Here is a 25,605-nt window from a genome sequence, read left to right as displayed (position 1 = left end):
AATGCTACTTTCTGCTGCTTTGACCCTCTATCATTGCCTTGTTTTTTTCTGCCACTTTTGCTGCTTTGTTACCTTCATGCCACTCTTGGTGCTGCTTTGCCTTTCTCATGCTGCATATTAATTCCACTGCTATTAATGCTGCCCCTTGCCCCTCTTTTGGATTCTCTGTGTACTCTTGTCATGCTTGTGACTGCCTTGCTCCTGCCACTGTGCCTTGCAGAATTCTTGTCATTTCTGGTACCATTTTGCCTTTTTTACAGTACCTTGGGGTATTCATACCACTTTTGGTGACATTGTCACAGAACTAGTGGCTTGGAGTACTCGTCCTCCTTCTGATGATGTCTACCCATAAATTGCATTAGATCTCAGTAGAAAATCCCAGTTTTTGAGCCCAAAATAGACTGCACTGCTTCTCCATTGACTCAAGTGAGAAACAAATGAATGGAAAAAAAAAATAAATATATATATATATATATATATTTTTTTTTTAAATTTTTATTTGAAATGAACCAATTGAATTGTGATGACTTACAAAATGAATTAATGAACTGAAATGAAACTTTTGCCCTTGCACATCCCTAGTATACAACTCTCTCAGTACAAAATAATTTCAAAATAATTGGAAAGTAGTGTACATAGGGTACCAAAAGTAAAAATAAAGGAGTCGATTTTAAAAGGAGCGCGCACGCATCCATGTATGCGCGGTTCCTGGCGCACGTGCATGGATGTGCTGATTTCATAACATGCGCGCTGGTGTGCGCAATTGGGCCTCCCCATTTCTCTCCCAGTCCACTACAATTAAGGAGCGGACTGGGAGAGAACTTCCCTAACCCCCTGCCTAACCTTCCTTTCCCTTCCCCTCTCCACCCTGACCCCTAACACCTACGTAGCTACCCCAATTTTTGTTATTTTTCTACTTACTGCTGCTCCGGAGCAGATGCAAGTTACATGCGTTGGCCAGCTGCTGGCACGCACTTCCTCAGGACAACATACAATGGTGCTGTTCTGACCCACCCCTCGCCCCTCCCTACCCACACCCTGTCCCCCCTGGAAAGGCCTGGCACTCGTGCATGTAGTAGGGTTTACGCACGTGGCTGGACCCATTTTAAAATGCGCACAGTGCGCGCAAGGCCCGGTCACATGCATAAACCCAGTATTTTACGTCCACAGGCCTTTGAAAATTTGGGCAATAGTGTCTTGAGGACTTCCTGCACAGGCCAGGGAGTGAAGGGTGTCAGTTTAGAATCAACCCAAGAGCCCTGAGAATTTAGTCAAAGCAGGAGCTCTTTGCTGTTGACCCTTCTTGTGACCAAAAAAGTTTAGAAATATATTTTAAAATTGACAAGGACAGTTTTGGGATAGGATGTGAAAGAATGTGCTAGTGTGGTAGAACAAATTTGAACTAGTTTTCCAGTCCAGGTGAGGTGAAGGATAGCAAAAGGTAATTGTTAAATTTTGCTGACTCGCGGGAACAGTGTCAACATTTGTCAGGCACCGGGATGAGTGAAATCTGTGGCTACTCATAGTATCAGAGAGTTATGCAAGTGAGTGTGGTAATAACAAATAATGACACTTTATTCTTGACATATAGTGTCTCATGAACATAACACCCTTGAAAGAAAATTGCCTTAGCAGAGATTATACTGATAAAAATAATCACGAGTGTGGTGCTGTTGCAGTAAAAAGTGAAAGCTTCCTGAACAAGAAAGAGCCTTTGTCCTAACCTAACTGCATATGGAAAAAGTCCTGAAGCTGAAACTAAGATAAAGAAATAGTAGAAGCCTATTGAGCACACCATTACTAAGCAGTAGTCCTTTGATGTACCATTCTTCTAACACTAGAAAACATGTAACATATGCCCCTGTTGTTACTCTGAATTGATTAGGACAGAAGAGAGAATGAAAGCCATTAGGTCTGCTTCACTGAACCCCTGTCCTTGTCTTAAGGTAGGGGAATATAATTATCTCTTGTTTTCATTTAGCTAGATTACTAGTTTCATTTATCCATTGGAGACACCTGCATTAGGTAACTCTTACATCAGCTGGTGGAAGATATCAACATAGGGAGATAAATTCTAGCCATATGCAATAGCTTAAAATGAAACAAATAGAGGCCATTTTTTTCTTTTGTGGGGCCCCAAAGTGAATTGAAGGGGCTCCATGAATTAAACAAATCCTATTTGTTTCATTCATTTTAAATAGAGTTATTTCTATAGGCCATTATTATCAATGGACTCAATGAAATCATAGGAAAGCAACAGGTACATGTGTATTGTTAGAAATTGATGCTGTGTAGATCAGATAGTCAGCAGAGAAGGGGAGGATGAGCATGTTGTCAAGGAGACAAGAGGAATGATGTATGACAGTGAAGCAATTTGTCAGTCTGACCTATCCCTACAGACCTGGTACAGTGACACTGTCACGCTGATCTTGAAGAGTGAGCATGCCAGACATTTGCTCTACATTGCTTCTCAAGACATTTTCTGTGTAAAAGCATAGCTCTGAGTCCTCTTTGAATTCTTGCTAAAGTTTTTTGCTCCAGCATATTTTATAGTCTCACTGTGTCAGCAATAGTCACTCAGTCACACGAGAGGAAGATAGTGAGACATCATTGCATCACAATATATGTGTCTCATAGCAGATTTGAATTGCTTTGTTTGTAGTTGTTATTCTGTTTTTTCTTTCTGATAATTGAAGCCTTAGGTACTCTGGAGATTAGACATTTATTCTGCTTGCCTGGCAGCAGACACAGTGTGGGTAGTGGGCAATAGGCAGTGGGCATAAGTGAGCAGAGAGGGCAGGGCAGAGAGTGTAGCATAACAGGCTATATTGTTTAACCTGTCTGTCAGACAAGTAGTACAGAGCAGACAGTATGACACTCACTGCAGAAATTTCTCTGTGTTCTTCAGACAGCACTGTGATACTGGCACTGACAATGGGGATTACAATATCATTGCAAAATATTAAATCATTGTTGTAATATTCACATTCCCAGTGACATAACATAGAAACATAGAAACATAGAAATGACGGCAGAAGAAGACCAAATGGCCCATCGAGTCTGCCCAGCAAGCTACGCACTTAATCCATTATTTTTCCCTTTTTCTTTCTCCCACCTGTTACTATTGGCTTCCAGTACCCTCCAGCCCTTATTCCCCTCCACCCAATTTAGAGAGCAGCTTTGAATCTGCATCCAAGTGACATCCAGCTCAATTGGGGGTAGCAACCGCTGCAACAAGCAGGCCACCCCTTTGCCCCATACTCTTACCCACCCCTGTTTTTATTTTTTGTTTTGTTTTTTTTTGGAAATATCAGCCCTCCATCCTTCTGCTCCATGAAGGTGGAACACCAACTACTGGCCACTGGCATCCCACTCCGTGAACGCCTCTGTGGCTACTGCCGCTCCGTGCAGTGTTTGAATGCCGCTGTGGCTACTGCCGCTCTGTGCAGTGTTTGAATGTCTCCACTTTATTCACGCCCTCTAGACTTGATGGATCCACAGTGTTTATCCCACGCCCCTTTGAAGTCGTTCACAGTTTTAGACTTCACCACTTCCTCTGGAAGGGCATTCCAGGCATCCACCACCCTTTCCATGAAGAAATACTTCCTGATATTGGTTCTTAGTCTTCCTCCCTGGAGCCTCAGCTCGTGACCTCTGGTTCTGCTGATTTTTTTCTGATGGAAAAGGTTTGTCGATGTCTTTGGATCATAAAAACAATCATGTCAGGGATAGGAAAAGAAAAAGCAGATAATTAAATATAAAAGTATCCAAAATTGGCCAGGTTGACATTGGCACTGACAGTGCCAGCAAGAACCCAAAAAGTCATCACAGTATAGTAAAACAAGAAGAGATCAAGAGTTGGAGGAAGACCCCAAGGCTCTAAAAGATGTTACCACTTACCAGCAACAGTACCATGAAGATGGTATCTCAAGTAGCAAACTGGCATCGAAAGTGGCATTAGCATCGTAAGTCAACATGAAGGGGGAACAAAGCATAAAAGACTATAAAACCTCCAAGGCAGGCACTAATAAAGGGGAAAAGCAACACAAAGAGTGACTTGACTGTATAAGAATGGTTATCATCACACTTAGCACATCACAAACTATTACGATTCCTGGCCACGAGACTCCACAGCTGGGCTCTCACCTCCTTCTGGCCGACTCGGCGGTCCTGCAGCATTCCTCCACTCCTGCTAGGCTATGGCTGGGCCTCTCCACGGCGGCGGCCCCACGAGGGAGACGCCACAAAGCTGCTTCACCAAACCCCGCCCCATAGGCGCGCGTGCATGCAAGGGGCTCAGATTTAAAGGAGCCATGGCGGGAAACTTCTGCTGGCCCCCTGGATGATGTCAGACGCCGGCAAGGTATTTAAACTCAGCAGCTGTTCCTGCCTTGCAATGAGGTTCACTCTCTGGAGTATCAAGTTGCTGTTCCTGATCCGCTCCTGTGTTCCTTCTCCAGCTCCTGATTCCTCCTCAGCTTGTCTTCCTGTTTCTTGATTCTGGTTTGGCTTCTGGTGTTCAATGTTTGCTGCCCGTCCTGATCCTTGGCTAGTACCTTATCACTGCTGTTCTGCCTGCCCCAATTCCTGGTCCGTTTCCCCGTTTTGCTCCATTGCTGCCTGCCTCAACCTCTGGACTTCCTCTGGCTTTGCTTCTTCTCTACCTGCCTTGACTCGGCTGGTTTCTCAGACTATTCGTCACCAGGAGACCTCTCCTAAGTCCTGCCGGCCCCTCAGTATCCAAGGACTCTATCTGCTAATTATGGGGGTTGGTCTAGGTGAAGATCCTGCTGGTCTCCTGACTCTGATCTGCCTCCTGGCTACAACATCTGCTGAGGGCCTCCCCTCAGCATCCTCTCAACATCTTCTAGCCGGCTCAAGGGTCCACTACCATAACAGTTTGCAAGGCCATGGACCCGGCGGACCTCTCCAAACTTCAGGCCATTCCCGGTATGGCTCAATGGATACAGCACCAGCAACACTGTCTGGATGTCTTGACAGCCAGCATCTAAAGGTTGGCTAACCAGTTGGAGTCCACCGCACCGGAGGCACCTCCGGTCCAGGTTCCGGTTCCAAGCCCTGGTCTGTCTACGTTCATGCATTTGCTAGCCCCACCCCGGTACTCGAATGAAGCCAAGCAGTGCCGAGGTTTCCTCAACCATTGCTATATGAGATTTGCTCTCCAACCAGCCCACTTTCCGTCCGACCATGTGAAAACCACGTACATTTTGTCATTATTGGATGGGAGGGCCCTGGCTTGGCTTCTCCATTATGGGAATGCAATGATCCTCTGCTAGGTACCTACAACAGTTCATACACAGTTTCAAACAGGTTTTTGATGAGCCAGCACGCCAATACACCGCAGCCGCTGAGCTTCTGCACCTGTGCCAAGGCTCCCAGTCACTGGCCGACTACGTGGTCGAATTCCTCATGCTGGCAACAGAGTTGGGATGGCAGGAGGACAGTTTACACAGCATCTTCTTGGAAGGCCTGTCCTCTCACATAAAGTATGAATTGGCAGCGAGAGATCTTCCAGATGACCTCAACAGCTTGATTGATCTAGCAGTGAGAATTGACCACCGGCTCCAGCAACGGGCTCGAGAGGTGAAACCGTTCCGCAAACCGGTCACATTACCTCCGGCCTTCTCTCGATCTTTGACGTCACAGTCGCCTCAACCAAGTAGTCAAGCTAAGGAACCTATGCAGCTGGGAAGAAGTCCTCTGACCCTGGAGGAGAGGAAGTGATGCCGGACACTGGTTCTTTGCTTATATTGTGGTGGCAAGGACCACTTGTTGGCTCAGTGCAATGAGCGCCCGGAAAACTCTAAAGCCTAGGTATCATAGTGGAGCTATCCCTAGGCTGTGTCAATCCTTCTCCTCAATGTACTGTACCAGTGACCCTCGAGTACCCTGGAGGAACTTTCTCCACTCTCACATTTATTGACTCTGGAGCAGGAGGGAACTTCATCCTGACTGATTTGGTACAACAGTTGCAACTTCCGGTAGTCCCTTGTAAACCTCTGCTACGGATTTCTTCTATTCATGGCACACTGCTCCCAGGGTGTATTTCTGCTTCCACTGCACCCGTGACTCTCTGCACCGGAGTTCTCCATACAGAGGAGATTTCCTTTCTGGTCTTAGAGAAGGCCATCCATCCTATTGTTCTAGGGTTACCATGGCTCCAGAAGCACTCTCCTACTATCCACTGGGATACTCTATTAGTAGCCACCTGGAGTCCGCACTGCTTCTCATCATGTTTATCAACATTTCCATGGCCCCATGTGGCTCTAATGACTACTCCGCTCGCACTACCATCCCAGTATGCTGAATACGTGGATGTCTTTTCTAAAGAGATTGCGGAACTTTTACCAAAGCACCTTTTGATTGTGCCATCGACTTATTGCTTGGCACAACACCTCCTAGGAGGCATGTATTCCCCCTGTCTCTCCCAGAGTCACAAGCCATGTCAAGCTACATTAAAGAAAACCCAGATCGTGGGTTCATTCATCCCTCCAAGTCACCAGCTGCGGCTGGTTTCTTTTTTATCGGTAAAAAAGACGGGTCCCTCAAACCTTGCATCGACTACAGAGGATTCAATGCTATTACACGTTGGGACAGGTATTCGTTACCGCTCATTCCAGAGCTGCTGGACCGACTACAAGGGGCCAAAGTCTTTACCAAACTTGATCTCTGTGGAGCTTATAATCTCGTACGGATCTGCCCCGGGGATGAATGGAAGACCACCTTCAACACTCAGGATGGACACTATGAGTACTTTGTCATCTCGTTTGGGTTGTGCAATGCCCCAGCGGTTTTTCAAAACCTAATGAACAAGGTACATCAAGAGCTGCTCCATTCGTATGTCATAGTCTACCTAGATAATGTTCTGATCTATTCTAAAGATATAGTCACATACCTCCAGCATGTGAAAGAAGTTCTACAAATCTTGAGAGATAACCGTCTCTTCACTAAATTGGAAAAGTGCCTGTTTGAGCAAGAGTCACTACCATTCCTGGGCTACATTGTTTCATATACAGGATTTCAAATGGACCCAGATAAAGTGTCTGCCATTAGAGATTGGCCTCGGCCTGTGGGAGTCAAGGCTCTCCAATGATTCCTCAGGTTTCCGAACTTCTACAGACAGTTCATACCTCATTATTGACAAAGGGTAGCCCCGCTCATGGCCCTTACCAAAAAGGGAGCTGACACCAAGGAGTGGTCCTTGGCGGCTTGCCACACTTTTGAAGACATAAAGGAGGCTTTCCTACAAGATACCTGTCTACATCACCCTGACCTCCAATGACCCTTCATTGTGGAAGTAGATGCTTCGGACAATGCAGTAGGAGTGGTTCTCAGCCAGGTCTCCAACAAGGGGAGGTTACTCCCTTGTTCCTACTTCTCTCAAAAGTTCTCTACGGTGGAGAGAAATTATGGTATTGGGGACAAGGAACTTCTAGCTATCAAACTAGTGTTCGAGGAATGGCAGCAATGGTTGGAGGGGGCCCAGCAACCCATCGCAGTGTATACGGATCACAAAAATTTGGAATTTCTGTGCCGCGCACAGCATCTAAACCCAAGACAAGCTCGTTGGTCCCTATTCTTCAGTCATTTTCAGTTCTCATTACGCTACAGGCCTGCGTCTAAGAATATACGTGCTGACGCCTTATCTCGCACTACGGAGTTTGAGGAGTCATCCAATCCACCTCAGTACATCTTCGATCCGTCAAAAGTTATTGTGGCTATCATGGATGTACCTCCTCTTGGCAAGACAGTGGTTCCAAGTCGATTAAGAAGAAAAGTTCTCTTGTGGGCTCACGACTCTCTTACAGCTGGACACCCTGGTAGGGTAATAGCCCTAGAATTTCTTTCCCGATATTACTGGTGGCCCCACATGGGATGAGACATCCGCACCTACGTTAGCTCCTGCCCTACCTGCGCCAAACAGAAGCCGCTGCCAGGTCACCATGGGGGCTTCTTCAGCCACTGCCTATCCCTGCTGAGCCATGGACCCACTTATCCACAGATTTTGTAGTGGATGTCCCACCATCCGAAGGGAAGACTGTTATTTGGGTTAACGTAGATTGGTTTTCTAAAATGGCTCACTTTGTCCCTTTGCCCAAACTTCCTTCTGCTCCTGAGTTGGTGTTACGGCCCCATGCTGTGCCCCGGGTCCTTCACTCACCATGAGGCCAACCCAGGCCGCTGTGCTGCTGATTCGGCCTTCCCAGGCCTCAGCCGTGGAGCTCCCTCCTCGAGGGAGATGCCGGTGTCCAGTCGCATCTGGCCCTGCCCCCTAGGTGTACGCACACTCAGGGGTTCGGTATTTAAAGGGGCCAGTGCAGGAAACTTGGTGGACGCCCTCAGGATGACGTCAGATGCTGCAGGGTATTTAAACCCTGCAGCTTGGCCTAAACCTTGCCTTGCAACGAGATTTGCTCAGTTCCCCTGAGTCTCTAGTTGCTGCATTGGGACTCTGGATCGTCTCTGCTGACTTCTGGCTTCTGACCTGGCTCCGTTCCCTGACTATGTCTTCAGCTTCCGCCCCTGGCTTTGGTTTGTCTTCTGACCTCTGACTTCTGACCTGGCTTTGTCCTTGGACCCCGACTTCAGCCTCTTTCATCACCTCAGGCTCTCACTGGCTCCACCCGGGGGAGCCGTGGGCTTCCGAGGGTGAAGATCCATCCAGCCTCCTGGGCTCAGCCAGCCTCATCGGCCATCTCATCGGCCGCTGCTCAAATCCTTGGTTGCATAGGATCCTACCTAAGTCCAAGAGGTCCAGGTTCCTATGGGCTCCTCCTGGGGGGACCATGGACTTCCAGTGGTGATATCTTCTCCAGAGTATCTTCAGCACCACCTCCCAGCTGCGACGCTTCCTGTGGGTTCCCACAGTTTACCATCTACAGTCTCAGCCAGCCCAAGGGTCCACAACCGTAAGAGTTGGCCCAACTCTTTACACAATATATTTTCCACTTTCATGGACTTCCCCTCCACATTGTCTCGGACAGGGGTCCACAGTTCATGGCAAGATACTGAAAAATGCTCTGCATGAAATTTGGGGTTCACCTGGGCTTCACCTCTGCATTCCACCCCCAAAGCAACGGACAGGCAGAGCATACCAACTGCTCACTAAAGACTTTTCTTCAAGCTTTTATAGCAGAGAAGCAAGACAATTGGGTGTCCATATTACCATGGGCTGAATTTTCTTACAACAACCATATTCATTCAGCCACGGGGAAGTCCCCCTTTCAGCTGGTTTATGGAAGACAACCCAAGCTACCTTTACCTCTTCCTTTGGTCATGCCATCCCCCATCTGCCCAACAACTTTTTTCCCTCTGGGACTCTATACAAGTCAAACTTCAGAAAACGGCCGCTACGGCTAAAAAATATGCTGACGACATCGCCGTCCAGCTCCAATGTTCCTCCCTGGGGACAAGGTGTGGTTGAGCACGAAGAATATTCATTTTTGCCTTCCCTCCATGCGTTTGGCACTTAGATTCATTGGACCAAACTGGGTTTCCGAAAGGATTGTCGCCGTTTCGTACTGCTTATGTCTTCCTAGCACACTGAGGATTTACAACATATTTCATGTGTCACTGCTCAAACCTGTGACACTCTCAAGGTTCCATCAGAAGCCCCCTGATTCACCCGAGACAGCCGCAGAGGATGACACCATTTACCAAGTATGTGAGGTATTAGATGTGCACTTCCACCAACGGAGGTGGGAATATTTGCTGTCTTGGGAGGGATGAGGTCCTGAAGACAATACTTGGGAACCTGCTGTCAACATCTTAGACAAATCTCTTCTTCATCAGTTTCATCAGACCATCCTGACAAACCTGGACCCCTTTTATTGGCACTTTCCAATCTCCTCAGTCTTTCTAGGTACTTTGCAGAATGTTCCCCTTCTGTTGATTTCTTCTCACAAACTATAAGACAATTGATTAGAAAACCCCTATTCTTAAGCCCAATATAGGCTTAAAATTTAGGGCCAGATTTTCAAAGGGTTACGCATGTGCCGGGGATCGTGCGCCAGCGGTCGGCTGGTGCGCGCAACTTACTTCACTTACTTCAGCCCCAGGGCTGAAGTAAGTTTGGAAATATTTATTTATTTATTTATTTATTTAAAGGCTTTTATATACCGGAGTTCATGCACTAGTGCATACCACTTCGGTTTACACAGAACAAGGAACAGAAAATTACATCAAACAGATTGAACAATTAACAAATATACAATTACATCCAACGATTGGGTATAAATAACATGGCTAACTTACGGCTCGATCCAGTAAGGCCGCGGTAAAAACAGTGCGGTAGTGTCAGGCGCACCCTTCCTCCCCGCACGCACAGTTCTCTTCACTAACTCCCCGATACTCTCCTCTAATCGCATGCAAATGCATGCCGCGGCTTTAAAGCGGTAGGGAAGGGTTATGGCCGCGTAACCCATTTTACTGTATAGGCGCTTAATACAGCGCCTATACAGTAACCTGGGTGCGCTGGTACCTGTCATTTCAAATGACATTTGAAATGACAGGCACCAGGAAGTGTAAAAATCAAAATTTGTAAATACCTGTCGGAGGGCCGCGTGGGTCCAGGCGGCCGGCGGGATCCGGGGGGCCGGTGGTCGCGTGTTAAATCTAGGCCGCGGGTGGGTGGGCGCGGCGGCAGCGGCGGCGGGGGGACACGCGTTAGTTCGAGACGGCCGGCGGGCGGCGGGTGGTCGCGTGTTAAATCTAGGCCGGGTCCGCACAGGCGCACATTCATTCATTCACTGCCGGTGGGGGCTGCCGGAGAGGCAACCCCCTCCGGCAGTGAATGAATTCATTCATCCAGGCGGAGGAGCCGGCTGCTTTCGCCACCGGCTCCTCCGCCTGGATGAATGAATGCGCGCCTGTGCGACCCCTGCGTTTCGGCGCTCAAGGCGTGACGTCACGGCATGTGACTGCCTTGAGCGCCGAAACGCAGGGGTCGCACAGGCGCGCATTCATTCATCCAGGCGGAGGAGCCGGTAGCGAAAGCCGCCGGCTCCTCCGCCTGGATGAATGCGCGTCTGTGCGACCCGGCCTAGATTTAACACGCGACCACCCGCCGCCCGCCGGCCGTCTCGAACTAACGCGTGTCCCCCCGCCGCCTGGAACAGGCGCCCACCCGCCCGCGGCCTAGATTTAACACGCGACCACCGGCCCCCCGGATCCCGCCGGCAGCCTGGACCGACGCGGCCCTCAGACAGGTATTTAAAATTTTTTTTTTCTTCTGACAGGTTTTATGTGTCCCACATCATTACATTTTCTCGATCATCTCTGTATCGCTTTTTTTTTTAATTGTGTTTTATTGTTTTTGAGTGTCTTAAGCGGTGTCGATGGATTTGTTACTAGACTCACAGTCCTAACTCCTACTAGGGGGAGGCGGTAAACTAACACATTACGGCCGCGGCAAAACAGTGCGTTACTAATGAGATAACTTGAGCGCGCGTTACGGTATCGGAGGGGAATAGCTAATTCCTTCATTATACAGCTAATTCATTCATTTACATGCCGGGTGCGGGAAGGGTTACGCGTCTGTTTTAAGAAGCGCTACGGACGCGCGAAACTGGAAACTGTATCGCTGATTTGCCTTACGCGTCCGAATTGTGCGCAGGGAGCTCGTTACAGACGAGAAAACTTCAACTGAATGTTACTGTATCGAGCTGTTAGTAGGAACTTAGAGTTTGAGGTAAAGGAGAGAAATAGTACCAAGTGGTAACAGAACAATGTTAATAGCTAAATAATAAATATAAATAGTAAATACAAATTCTTATAATAAATACAGGTGCTTACAGATTACAGTCTTCATGAAAAGTTTACGTCTACAGAATAGGGTTAAGTAAATAAGAACTGGCGGTTATTTCTATAGGAGTGAAGACTTCAAAAACTGAGGTTACATCTGGATTAAGAGGTATTGGTGTAGCATGCTCAAATATTTAATGATTTGGAATTGTGAGACCAAGGATAAAAACTAGGAGTTGTTTGATATGATTATAAAAGCGAGAATGATTCAAGTTCTGGGACGTGGTTCTGAGCTAGACCTTTAAGTGTAGGCTTTTGTAAAGAGCCAGGTCTTGAGTTTCTTTTTGAATGTTCGAGTACACGTTTCGAGGCGAATGTCCGTGGGGAGGGCATTCCAATGAAGGGGGCTGGCAGTCGAGAATGCACGTTTCTTGAGTGAGGACTTAGCTGAAGGTACGTGTAAGGTGCCTAAGTATCTGTTTCTGATTGGTCTTGAAGACTCGTGTAGGCGAAGTGGAAGGCTTAGATCTAGCGACGTTTGTGAATGGATGTTCTTGTGTGTTATAGTTAGCACTTTGAAAATGATTCTGGATCTGATGGGGAGCCAGTGTAAGTGTTTTAGTATGGGTGTTATGTGTTCACTTCTGCTGGTGTTAGTAAGAATCCTTGCGGCGGAGTTCTGCAACATTTGTAGAGGTTTTGTGGTAATGGTTGGAAGGTCTATAAGCAGAGAGTTGCAGTAATCGATTTTGGAAAATAGTATTGTTTGGAGGACTGTTCTGAAGTCCTGAAAATGCAGGAGAGGTTTCAGCTTTTTCAGAATATGTAGTTTATAATAGCATTCTTTCGTTGTGTTCTTGACAAATTCTTTGAGGTTCAGCCTTTTGTCTAAGGTGACCCCAAGGTCTCTTACTTGAGTGGAATTGATCATTGGTGGTGAGGTTAGGTTGTTGGTAGGCTGAAGGTTCTCATCTGGAGTGATAAGCAAAAGTTCTGTTTTTGACGTATTAAGTACTAGGTTAAGGCTAGATAGGAGTGAGTTTATGGACTGTAGACAATTGTTCCAGAAGTTGATGGTGCTGGAGATGGAGTCAGTGATTGGCAGCAGAATCTGAACATCGTCTGCGTATATGAAGTGTGTGATCTTAAGACTTGAGAGTAGATGACATAGGGGGAGAAGATAGATGTTAAAGAGGGTGGGGGAGAGAGAGGATCCTTGGGGAACTCCGAAAGAGGATTTGACCGGGAGGGAATCCTTGTTGCTGATTCTGACCTTGAAAGTCCTATTGTGTAGGAAGGATCTGAACCATTCCAGGGCTGATCCTGAGATGCCTATGTCTGAGAGCCGGTCGATCAGGATAGAGTGTTTTACGGTATCAAACGCAGCTGATAGGTCGAGGAGAATCAGGAGGTATGGGGTCTTTTTCTCCAGACCTACGAGGACTCTGTCAGTTAGAGAGGTTAGGAGGGATTCCGTACTAAGGGATTTGCGGAATCCGAATTGGGCTGTTGTATTTTATGCTCTTCTAGGTATTCAGATAACTGTTTGTTGACTATCCTCTCCATAAGTTTGGCTACAAATGGAAGGTTAGCTATGGGGCGAAAATTAGCTGGGTCTGTAGGGTCCAAGTTGGGTTTTTTGAGGAGAGGTTTGAGGGTGGCTAGTTTCAGGATGTCTGGTACTAGGCCTTGGGTTAGCGAGCTATTAATTATCTCTGCTAAGGGCTTCGCTATGATGTTCGGAATGGTGAGTAGGAGTTTAGAAGGGATGGAATCTGTCGGGTGAGTGGAGGGTTTCATCTTTTTGAGAGTCATTTCGATTTCAAGTGAGGAGATAGGTTCGAATGAATCTAGGTTTATGTTCTGGTTGCGTGAAGGAGTGATGATAGAAGGAGGTACTGTGTTACTGGTTGCCAGAGGGGCCATTAGATTGAGAATTTTGTTTTCAAAAAATTGAGCAAGTTCTGTGCATCTTGATTGTGCTTGATCATCTGGGATAGTTGGTGAGGTGGGTTTTGTGAGCTCTGAGACATATGTGAACAGCGCTTTGGGATCAAAGGAAAAATTGTGAATTTTGTGGGCATAAAAATCTCTCTTTGTGCGAAGGATGTTGTTTCTGTAGTTGTGCATAAAAGAAAAACAAAGAAAAACGTAGGGGGGAAAGAGCGGGGGAGGTAGGGGAAGGGAAGGCAAGGTGGGGTGGGGGAGGGGGAACAGAGGAAGGCAGTGTGGCTCGGTGTATGCAAAGTGCACAATTGTGCACCCCCTTGCGTGCGCCAACCCCTGATTTTATAACATGTGTGCATGCGCATGTTATAAAATCAGGTGAACTTGTATGCACGCTGGGTAGTGCGCACACATGTACGCCCACGCGCAGGTTTGAAAATCTACCCCAACTGAAATGCTTCCCCCATTGACTTTAATGGCAAACAAAAACAAATCAAACTAAAAATCATATTTTTTTTTATTTTGAAACAAATTAGTGTCCCCATGAAACAAAATTTAAAATGAAACATTTTTTTCCTGCTGCATGTGCCTAATATATTTTTTTGATGATTTTGTAAAGTCTAGGATAGTAGGGAGAAGAGGAAAGACACATACCCTCATGCCACCATTATAACCTAACATTTATAAAATATAACATTATAACCTAACATTTCAAATTCAATTACACACATCTGTGAAACCAACCAGAAGCGCCTATCAGAACAGACTAATCACACAACCGGCGAAATCCGTTCTGAGGAAACGTGCATTATCCACAGCGGGCCCTTCACTTTGGAACTCGCTCCCTCCAGACCTTCGTTTGGAACCATGCCACTCTACATTTAAAGGGAAACTTAAGACTTGGCTTTTCAAACAAGCTTTCCCCTAGATCCAAGAACTCGAATAAAAGTCTTTTTCAAGCCCACAACGAGTTATTCAGATCTATTATTTTCTTCCTTTTTTCATTCAGAAATTTACACATGCTGACTTCAATGTAAAATCTTGTTTACTTAGTTCTTGTTCAATGTAAAACTTCTTGTTTATTCTGTTCTATGTAAACCGCTATTTGTAGCGATAGTTACTGTTCTTTGTGAACCGGGGTGATATGTATATTATACAGGAACCTCCGGTATATAAATTATTTAAATAAATAAATAAATAAATAACAGACTAAATAAAGGAAATAAATAAATTCAATGTGAGATGTACGAAGAGAACAGTGCTCAAAAGAGAGCACTGTTCTGTTTGTACGTCTCACATTGAATGTCAAAGTGGCTCCTAACCCCCTACACTAATACCTAAACCTCACCTCGAGTTACTAGGTGGGCCTCCCATAGAGATATAAATATGTATCTAGGGTGAGGCCATTACAGTTAGGTGCTCTCCCTCTTGGTAGTAAACTTGGTTCCCCCAGTGGTTGTATATAGGAAATACCACATTCTGGTACTTGTGAAAAAGTGATTGCAATTTGTGGTAACTTAGTTCTTTGTGTAGGTATTAGTGCAAATTGCAATAAACTCCCTATTACCATAAAACACACCCCTTTTCCCATCACATGCGATATTTACCGCATTTTGATAAATCCAGGCGAAAGGAATAAAATGGAGTCCCTCAGGCAGATGACCATCAAAGGGCTTCTACTAAGACCAATGAACCACACCCTCAGGACAAGATACCTTAACCTTCCTGCAGCTCTCACGGTACTTCATGCAAACAGATATTGACCAGAGATGCCTGCACCCAGTTGAGCTTTCCTGTCCTGCACACAGAGGTACTGAGACACAGATGCCTTTGCACAGAGAGAAACCAGGCATCTCCTTCAGCTGTGGTTTTCCAGCATGGTAAGAGAATACACTTTGACTTTTAATTAAGTAGTCTGATGTTACCTTTAGTTAGGATAGATAGTTCTTGTAGCTCTGAATTAAATCTGTGCAAAGGAACAGTCGATAAGTTGTGGCTACTGTACAAATTGTGAAACTGCCTTTATTTATTTATTTTATTTCGGAGCTTTTATATACCAAGGTTTCGCAGTTAGCCTTCACCCCGGTTTACAGTAGAACAATTTGTTACATCGAACAGGACATTTTAACATTTTAAATCACCTAAACAATTGTTACAATCAATCAATTATATTTTAATTGATAAAAACTTTCATAAAATCTCTAATGTTAGAGAAACTGAATGAGTTATTGCTCTGATTAAAATGAACTCTGATTAACCCCACCCCAAGCAAATAATAAATTCATAAATAGTGTGTGTTATACAGTTGGAAGTTCCATTCTCAATAATTGTTCTATAATTAGTGTTGCTATAGTAGCTAAATATATTTTGGAGGTTCCACCAAGATTTCAAATAGTAGAACATTTATAATAATTGCAAATTTCTCAATAAGATTTTTAGTTTTCCAGAGATTTATTAAATTGTAGGAAATTAGATTTTAAAATGTTCTACAGATTAATTTGATCATAAGGTTAGAGAAATCATTACTTTTCTCTCTTTGAAAGAGCTAGAGAGTTTAGTTTTGCAAACAGATGCTGACCAGAAATGCCTGTACCCAGATGAGCTTTCCTGACTGCACACAAAGGTACACAGATGCAGATGAATTTATAAAGAGAGAAATTTCCAATCTCCTTCAGCTGTGGTTTGCTAGCATGGTAAAATAACAGATTTTAACTTTTAATTAAGAGGTCTGAAATTACCTTTAGCTGACATAGATAGTTGTGATTGCTTTGAATTAAATTTGTGCAAAGGAATTATAAGTTGTAGTATTACTGTACACATTGTAAAATTGCTTTAACTTTCTAAATCACCTAAATGAACATTATGTCAATCAGTTATATTTTATTTGATAAAAACCCTCAATAAAATCTAATGTTAGACAAACTGAATGAGGCTTGGCTTGGTTAAAACAAACTATGGTCAACTTTAGCCTGAATAATTAATACATTCAAAAATATTGTGAGTTATGCAATTGGAGGTTCCAATAACAATAATTATTCTACAATTAGTGATGCTATATTGCCTACAGATCTAGGAATCATTGACAATACTTTTAAATCCTCATCTCAGTGTGTGGTGATGGTCAAAAAAATAAACAGAATATTAGAAATTATTAGGATAGGAATGGAATATAAAATGAAGGTCAAAATACCTCTGTATCGCTCCATGATGAAATATGCTAAAAGTACTGTGTACATTTCTGCTCACTGCAGCTCAAAAACAAAAATATAACTGAACTGGAACAAATACAGAAAATGGCAACTGAAATTATAAAAGGATGGAATAACTCCTCTATGAGGAAAGGCTAAAGAGGTAGGGCTACTCAGCTTGAAGAAGAGTCGACTAATGGGGGATATGATAGTGGTCTTAAACTAAAGAATGGAGTAAAAAGAGGAAATGTGAATTGGTTGTTTATTCTTTCAAAAAAATATAAAGACTCAGGGACACACCTTGAAAGTGGTAAGTAGCACATTTCAAACAAATCAGAGAAAATAATATTTCACTCAATGCACAGTTGAACATTGGAAAGCATTGCTGGATGATGTGGTGGAGGCAGTTAACACTGCTGGGTTAGACGTGTGGAAAGCCTCTGACTAATCCTAGGTGCTAGCAGCATGGGGCTCTTTCTACTATTGAGCATCCTTCCAGTACTTCTGATCTGGATTGGCCACTGTTGCAAACAAGATATTGTCTTACCCAATATGGCAATTTTTATGTTCTTCTGTCATTTTCTTTGACCAAGTACACTGCTTCAGGAGGGATAAACATGGAGTGGTGAGAGAGGAAATGGATATCAACACATCTATCTAGCCAAATCATCTGAATCTACCTTAGTTATCAATAGAGTGACAGATGGCATCATATGCTTCTCACAGTGGTTTGGTGTTTTCATACTATTTTAATTGTATCCTTGCCCTTCATTTGAATCCTTGGGATATACCTGCCACTGTGACTGGCTGCTCTTCCCCTCACATAATGCTTTGCAATGTTAAATGTAAGAAATTAAGAAATTATTATACTTGGTCAGACTGAGGGTCTGTCAAGCCCAGCATCCTGTTTCCAACAGTGGCCAATCCAGGTTACAAGTACCTGGTAAGTACCAAAACACTAATAGATCCCATGCTACTAATGCTAATAATAGCAGTGGCTATTCCCTAAGTCCATTTGATTAATTGCAGTTTATGGACTTTTTCTCCAGGAACTTATCCAAACCTTTTTTAAACCAAGCTATGCTAACTTCCCTAACCACATCCTCAAGCAACAAATTCCAGAGCTTATTTTGGCGTTAAGTAAAAAAGAATTTTCTCCAATTTGTTTTAAATGTTGTACTTGCTAACTTAAGAACATGCCATACTGGATCAGACCAAGGGTTCATCAAGCCCAGCATCCTGTTTCCAACAGATGCCAATCCAGGCTACAAGTACTTGGCAAGTACCGAAAAACTAAGTATATCCCATGCTACTGATGCGAGTAATAGCAGTGGCTATTTTCTAAGAAAACTTGATTAATTGCAGGTAATGGATTTCTCCTCCAAGAACTTATCCAATCCTTTTTTAAACACAGCTACACTAACTGCACTAACCACATCCCCTGGCAACAAATTCCAGAGCTTAATTGTTCATTGAGTGAAAAAGAACTTTCTCCGATTAGTTTTAAATGTGCTACATGCAAACTTCATGGAGTGCCTCCTAGTCCTTCTATTATCTGAAAGCGTAAATAACCCATTCACATTTACCCGTTCTAGACCTCTCATGATTTTAAACATCTCTATTATATCTCCTCTCAACCGTCTCTTCTCCTAGCTGAACAGCCCTAACCTCTTTAGTCTTTCCTCAAACGGGAGCTGTTCCATCCCCTTTATCATTTTGGTAACCCTTCTCAGTACCTTCTCCATCGCAACTATATCTTTTTTGAGATGTGGCAACCAGAATTGTACACAGTGTTCAAGATTTAGTCTCACCATGAAGCAATACAGAGGCATTATGAAATTTTCCATTTTATTCACCATTCCCTTCCAAATAATTCCTAAAATTCTGTTTGCTTTTTAACTGCTGCAGCACACTGAGCCAACGATTCCAGTGAATTATTATATCCACTATGATGCCTAGATGTCTTTCCTGGGTGGTAACTCCTAATATGGAACCTGACATCGTGTAACTATAGCATGGATTATTTTTCCCTATATGCATCACCTTGCACTTATCCACATTACATTTCATCTGCCATTTGGATGCCCAATTTCCCAGTCTCACAAGATCCTCCTGCAATTTATCACAATCTGCTTGTGATTTAACTACTCTGAATAATTTTGTATCATATGCAACTTTGATTACCTCACTCATCATATTCCTTTCCAGATCATTTATAAATATATTGAAAAGCACGGGTCTCAGTATAGATCCTTGAGGCACTCCACTGACCACCCCCGACCACTGAGAAAATTGTCCATTTAATCCTACTCTTTGTTTCCTGTCTTTTAGCCAGTTTGTAATCCACGAAAGGACATCACCACCTATCCCATGACTTTTTACTTTTCCTAGCAACCTCTCATGAGGAACTTTGTCAAATGCCTTCTGAAAATCCAAATACACTGCATCCACCAATTCACCTATATCTACATGTTTATTAACCCCTTCAAAAAAGTGAAGCAGATTTGTGAGGCAAGACTTGCTTTGGGTAAAGCCATGCTGACTTTGTTCCATTAAACCATGTTTTTCTATATGTTCTGTGATTCTGATCTTTAGAATAGTTTCCACGCTATTTTTCCCGGCACTGAAGTCAGGCTAACTGGTCTGTAGTTTCCAGGATCACCCCTGGAGCTCTTTTTAAATATTGGGGTTATATTAGCCACCCTCCATACTTCAGGTACTATGGACAATTTTAATGATAGGTTACACATTTTTACTAATTGATCTGAAATTTCATTTTGAAATTCATGTTGATGTCACTAATATTGTGATTTATCTCTTTCAGTACCATGCACTATTCCCTCTAAGCTGTGCACATGTGCACATGGGTTGTGAACACAGACACACAGTAAAATATAGTGCACACAAGAAATCCTATTGTTTGCATTATACTGGCTCAGAGCATACATTTGAATTGAGCTTTATAAAACTGCACAAAAGATAATTTTTGTGCTTGTAGCCTTTTGAAAATTAGAGATAGCATTGGTGACTTGTGGTGTTAATTGCCATTTTTTATGCTGCTTTTGCACTCTTATGGTGCCTTAGACTGTTCATAGCACTGTTTGTGAATTTTCTCCCTTTTGTTGCCTTCAGGTTTTCATTTCACTATTGGTGGTCCTTTGCCCCTCTCACAGTGCTTTGGTCTGTTGGTGACACTGTTCATTCTAATTTGCCCCTTGATGTTGCCTTGGACTATTGATACCACGCTTGGTGCCTCTTTCCCTCACTCTTGCTATTGGAGTGTTCTTTCTGCTACTGCTGCTGAAGTCTGCCTTCAAAATAAACTTGAATAGAAAATCCCACTCTTTGAGCCCCAAACACTATGCATTACTTCCCCCATTGACTTTAATGGAAAACAAATGAACACAATACAGAGAAAAAAATTACTTTTTTGGTTTGAATCAAACAAAATGAAACATGGAGTGAAATGAACTGAATTTTCCACACATATTCCTAACCCTCTTGCAATGCATTTTCTTCCATGTCTACTACTTTGTCCCTTACTCAATGCCTTACAAGTCAGGATTGGTAACACATCATACAGGTATGGTAGAGTTTGTCACTAACCTCTTCCAGTACTATGTGCAAACCAAAGAGTATGTTACAATATACAAAAGCATTACAAAGGCAATTGCTACCTTTTTCTCCCATGGCCTCAGTCTAGAAAGTATCATGAAATGCCATCCTGGCCTGCTTTACTGCACCAACTGTTTTTACCAGGCCTTGGCGATGGTCATCCAAAAAAGCTTATGTAAATGTACTTGATTTACATGGAAACCAGAAACAGAGGACTGCAACAATACGAAGGATATGCTACCCGAGTTCAAGAAGCTGTCCAGTATGGGGTGGTGATGTGTTCCTTGGTGGATGTTTCTCCAGGGATGTTATTTTGTGCATATCTTGACAGTAATGAACATCATTTGTAAGACAAGATAAGCTGAAAATGATTTCAAGCTCTCAGATTTACTGCCAATGCCCTTCTTAATTCTTGCATTGTGCCAAAGACAACTTTCTTCTGGAGTTCACAGGATGTAAAATGAATAAGCAACATATCAAGACACTCTTGAAAGTTATTTGAAGCACGTTGGTGACCCTTGATGAAATTGGGACTTTTTATAGCTTTCTGCCGCATTTTCTTGGTCTCTGATTGTATCTCTTGTTACTTAAGGATCTTTGCTTTCTCCATAAGATCCACAGAATATGATCCACAGAGATACCTTTACCAGCAATGCCATTTCTGTTATTCTCCTTTTCTATACTGTCCAGTTTTCTAGCAACAATTTACTTATCAGTTGGAATGGAAATATCCAGATGACCACAACTTCATGGTCCTCTTCAGTTCTGTTAGGGGTGTAATCCCAGTGCTTTTCTGGTACATTGATGTTATAGGGGTCCATATTCAGCCACCATCTGGATAAGCAAGTTAGCTGGATAAACATATCTCACTAACATGGCTGAGATATTCAGTGACATGGCTGCACTGCTAAATATACTTTGCTGTCTAATAGTTAGCTACAAAGGCTTATCTACCTAGTTTTAGAACAACTGAATAAAAGATCTACCTTAACCAGATAAGGCTGAATATCAGCACTTATCTGGTAAAATTAGCTGGATAAGTAGTAGAGATGTGAATCGGAACCGGAATCGGTTCGGATTCCGGTTCCGATTCACATGTGGGGTTTTTTTCATCGGGCCCAATTGAGGTTTTGTTTATCGGCTGCGCCCGAGCCGATAAACAAAAAACCCACCCTGACCCTTTAAAACTAATACCTTAGCTTCCCCCACCCTCCCGACCCCCCAAAAACCTTTTACAGGTACATGGTGGTCCAGTGGGGGGCCCTGGAGCGATCTCCCGCTCCTGGGCCATTGGCTGCCACTAATCAAAATGGCGATGATGGCCCTTTGCCCTTACCATGTGACAGGGTATCCGTGCCATTGGCCGGCCCCTGTCACATGGTAGGAGCACTGGATGGCCCGCACCATCTTGTGCTCCTACCATGTGATAGGGGCTGACCAATGGCACCGGTAGCCCCTGTGACATAGTAAGGGCAAAGGCTATCGGCACCATTTTGATTACTGGCAGCCGATGGCCCGAGTGCAGGAGATCGCTCCCGGACCCCCGCTGGACCACCAGGGACTTTTGGCAAGTCTTGGGGGACTCTCCTGTGCCCCACAAGACTTGCTAAAAGTCCAGCGGGGGTCCGGGAGTGACCTCCTGCACTCGGACCGTCGGTTGCCAGTATTCAAAATGGCGCCGATAGCCTTTGCCCTTACTATGTCACAGGGGCTACCGGTGCCATTGGTCAGCCCCTGTCACATGGTAGGAGCACAAGATGGCGCTGGCCATCCAGTGCTCCTACCATGTGACAGGGTCCGGCCAATGGCATGGATATCCTGTCACATGGTAAGGGCAAAGGGCCATCGGCGCCATTTTGATTAGTGGCAGCCGACGGCCCGGGAGCGGCAGATCGCTCCAGGGACTGCCACTGGACCACCAGGTACCTGTAAAAAGTTTTTGGGGGGGTCAGGAGGGTGGGGAAGCTAAGGTATTAGTTTTAAAGGGTCGGGGTGGGTTTAGGGGTTATTTTTGTGTGCCGTTTTTCCCACCCTCCCCCAAAATGATAAGATAACCCACACAATCAATATCGTGGGGTTTTCCTATCGTTTTTGGGGAGCCCCCGATTTCTGACGATTTTGAAAATATCGTCTGATATTTTCAATTGTCCGAAGCCCAATTCACATCCCTAATAAGTAGCTCAGCTCTGGATCACCCCATCCCACCCCTCACTTATCCTAATAACATTTTAGCTAGATTAGAAATTATTCCAATAAGTGGTGGCCACTGAATGCGGTTGAATATTGAAATGGTGCCACTATTTCCATTAGGGCTGTTCAGAGCTATGCTGGAAGTGCCCAGGATCACATCCTACTGTGAATGGGGTCCAGATTGAAGTACTGGGTGGGTTGGAGGGCTTAGATGAAGGAGGGTGGATGGGGGGGGGGGGGGGGGGGGGCGAGGAGGCTGTATTTTTTTTTTAATTCCCAAGAAAGGGAGTTGAAACAGTAGTGGAATGGTGGGCTCTGGCAGCAGTTATTTGAAGGTTTAATGGTGATACTGGGGAGAGGGAATCAGGCCAGGAAGACTGCAGTTTTAGGTTTTCTGTGTGTGTGTGTGTGTGTGTGTGTGTGTGTGTGTGTGTGTGTGTGTGTTTTTTTTTTTACTATAGGAGCACTACTTATCCAGGTATTCAGCCACAAGATTGGATAACTTTAGACCTGTTCTGATGGAGGTCTAAATTTATCTGGTTAACTTAGCCTGTTATATTTAAAAAATCAACTAAGTTAGCTGGTTATCATAACTCCTTCCAAAAACACCCCAGAATGCCTTTTTTAAATCTGTCTAGATTTTAGCTGGCTGATGACTTATCTGTTAAAAATCTAATCGAACAAGTGGCTCAGTATTACAAAACTTGTCATTTATCAAAATAACTTGTGAGTTATTCATCTAAATGGCTTTGAATATTGACCCCCTAATTTTTACATAGTATCCAATGGATGAGCTGTGTCACCTTGCTGTGCCTTCCTGTGTGCAGACCATCTGACATCAGCATATCACATCCAGAGATAAGATGTGTAAACTTTTCTAGTTATGTTTTTTTGTTTGCATTTGTCAATTTCTCCCATGTTTATCTTTGCTGGTTGTGAACCATCTTATCTGTAGTCCACTGTCCTGTGCTGCAATTATCAATCCCTCATCCTTAGGTTTGAGTTCATCTCATATCAAATTATGAGCTCCATGGAGTTTTTCAAGTAAATTTTTGTATCAGCTATCTTTCCCTGTGTTCCTGCCAGCTATGTTTCCATGTTTTAATCTGATTCTTTAAAGAGATTTTTCTCTTATTTTGTAAATGTTGTTGCTTTTTGCCCCTTTGTGAGTTGGTGGATTCTCTCCTCATTTCTTCTGTTTGCTGGAATGATTGTCCAAGCTTAAGAATGGCAATAGTGTTTGGTTTTTTTTCACACTTCATTATTTTTTGGGCATTTGGGTCCTTTAATCCATTAAGTATGCCTGAAGATCTATAATGGTAGCTCTGCAGGTGTAATCAGTTTCAATAAGACCAAAATGACCTTCAGCTCTAGGGATGTACAATCTTGGCATATGTTAGTTCTTATATGTAACCTTTTATTTAGGGGTTTGCTGTTTCTCTAGGGCCATAAAAGTATAAAATTATGCAAAAATCCTACCTAAGTCCAAAGTTCTGTCTCTTTCCCACAGCCTGGTTCCTTTGGAGTGGAGATCCAGTTGGGAGTCTCCTGGTCTTGATGTTCCATCCTGCACTGTATTTCAATTCTGTGACATCTCTGAGGGGAGGAATACCTGATGTTTCCTGTCTTGAAAAAAGTTCTGACTCTCCTATAGGTCATAAGAAAGGATAGGAAAAAACCTCCACACGAACCAAAATGGGAAAAAATCGAAAGTCTAAAACTCCCACGCTGGGTAATGATATCACTGGTCTTGCTTCCTCCAGGTCTTGCCCCTTTCCAAAGGGTACAGAGTGTTCCCCAGAACAAGAAAAACTTATCCAAAACCTGACCAAATTTTGGGAAAACCTTTTCAGACGGGGATGGAATCTCCTCTGAATGCAGGAAAAAATACAAAGTTGGGTTAGTAGGCCCAAACTCTGCAGGGGAAAAGGAAAAATAGCTCTTGCTTCTCCAAGAGCCAACTCAAAATGACCACACTCTATATCACTAACTCCTCCTAGTGTCAGCGGGATAGCCAATCACAGAATTTCATAGGAGAGACTGAAATGGAATGGAAAATCCCACTAAACTGTTAGTACTAATGGATAGGAATCTAAGGCCATCTACTGGCTGACTGAAGGGTTGGCCACATTCTCTCCTGCCCATGAAATAAAAATTGTGTGAGAGGGAGGGTCACTCACTTGAATACAATTTTTCCAATGCTCTGTACATAAAATATGTAATACATACATAATGTGGTCGATGTTACAATACATGGCTTTACCTCAAGGGGGTACCATCCCAAGAGGAGCCTACATCCAGTGTAAGTTGAAAGTTCAGGACTTTAACTTAATACACATAATAGAATACATTGCACATACTTTCTCTATTACTTTCATCTCCATTCTCTGGGAGGGAGAATCCTTTGCTCCATTGCCTTCTTTGTTACCAATTGATGTTCCTACATGTGACCCAAGGATAGTGTGTGTGGGGGGGGGGGGGGGGGGGGGAGGGGAACATACACCATACTCAATGAGCCATCACCCACACTCCTTAGACTCTGTTACTTTACACTCTCTGGTGAATACCAATAGGGTAGTCCATCACAACAATGGATCAGCTAGCCTCGACCCATGCCCAAACTCCACACCAGTAAATGGAAGGAACATAACTAACTAGGAGGTGCTTGTATCCTGACTAACATGCCCATCCATGTCCAGTTTACATTACATATGCTTGACCATTTTACATATCTCACCATCCCCTTGTAATATACACAGGATGGGTACATAACCACCTTATACCTTCTACTATATTAACCAGGACCTCAAGGTCACTTCCATATGATGGTATCAGCTACAAATGAAAATAAGTTAGAAGGTATAATACAAAAGCTTTTGATGAAGGTTTACCTCTAAAGTAA

This window comes from Rhinatrema bivittatum, chromosome 2 (assembly GCF_901001135.1).
Source record: "Rhinatrema bivittatum chromosome 2, aRhiBiv1.1, whole genome shotgun sequence".
In the NCBI taxonomy this organism is placed as follows: Eukaryota; Metazoa; Chordata; class Amphibia; order Gymnophiona; family Rhinatrematidae; genus Rhinatrema; species Rhinatrema bivittatum.
Note: the sequence above shows the minus strand (reverse complement) of the source record.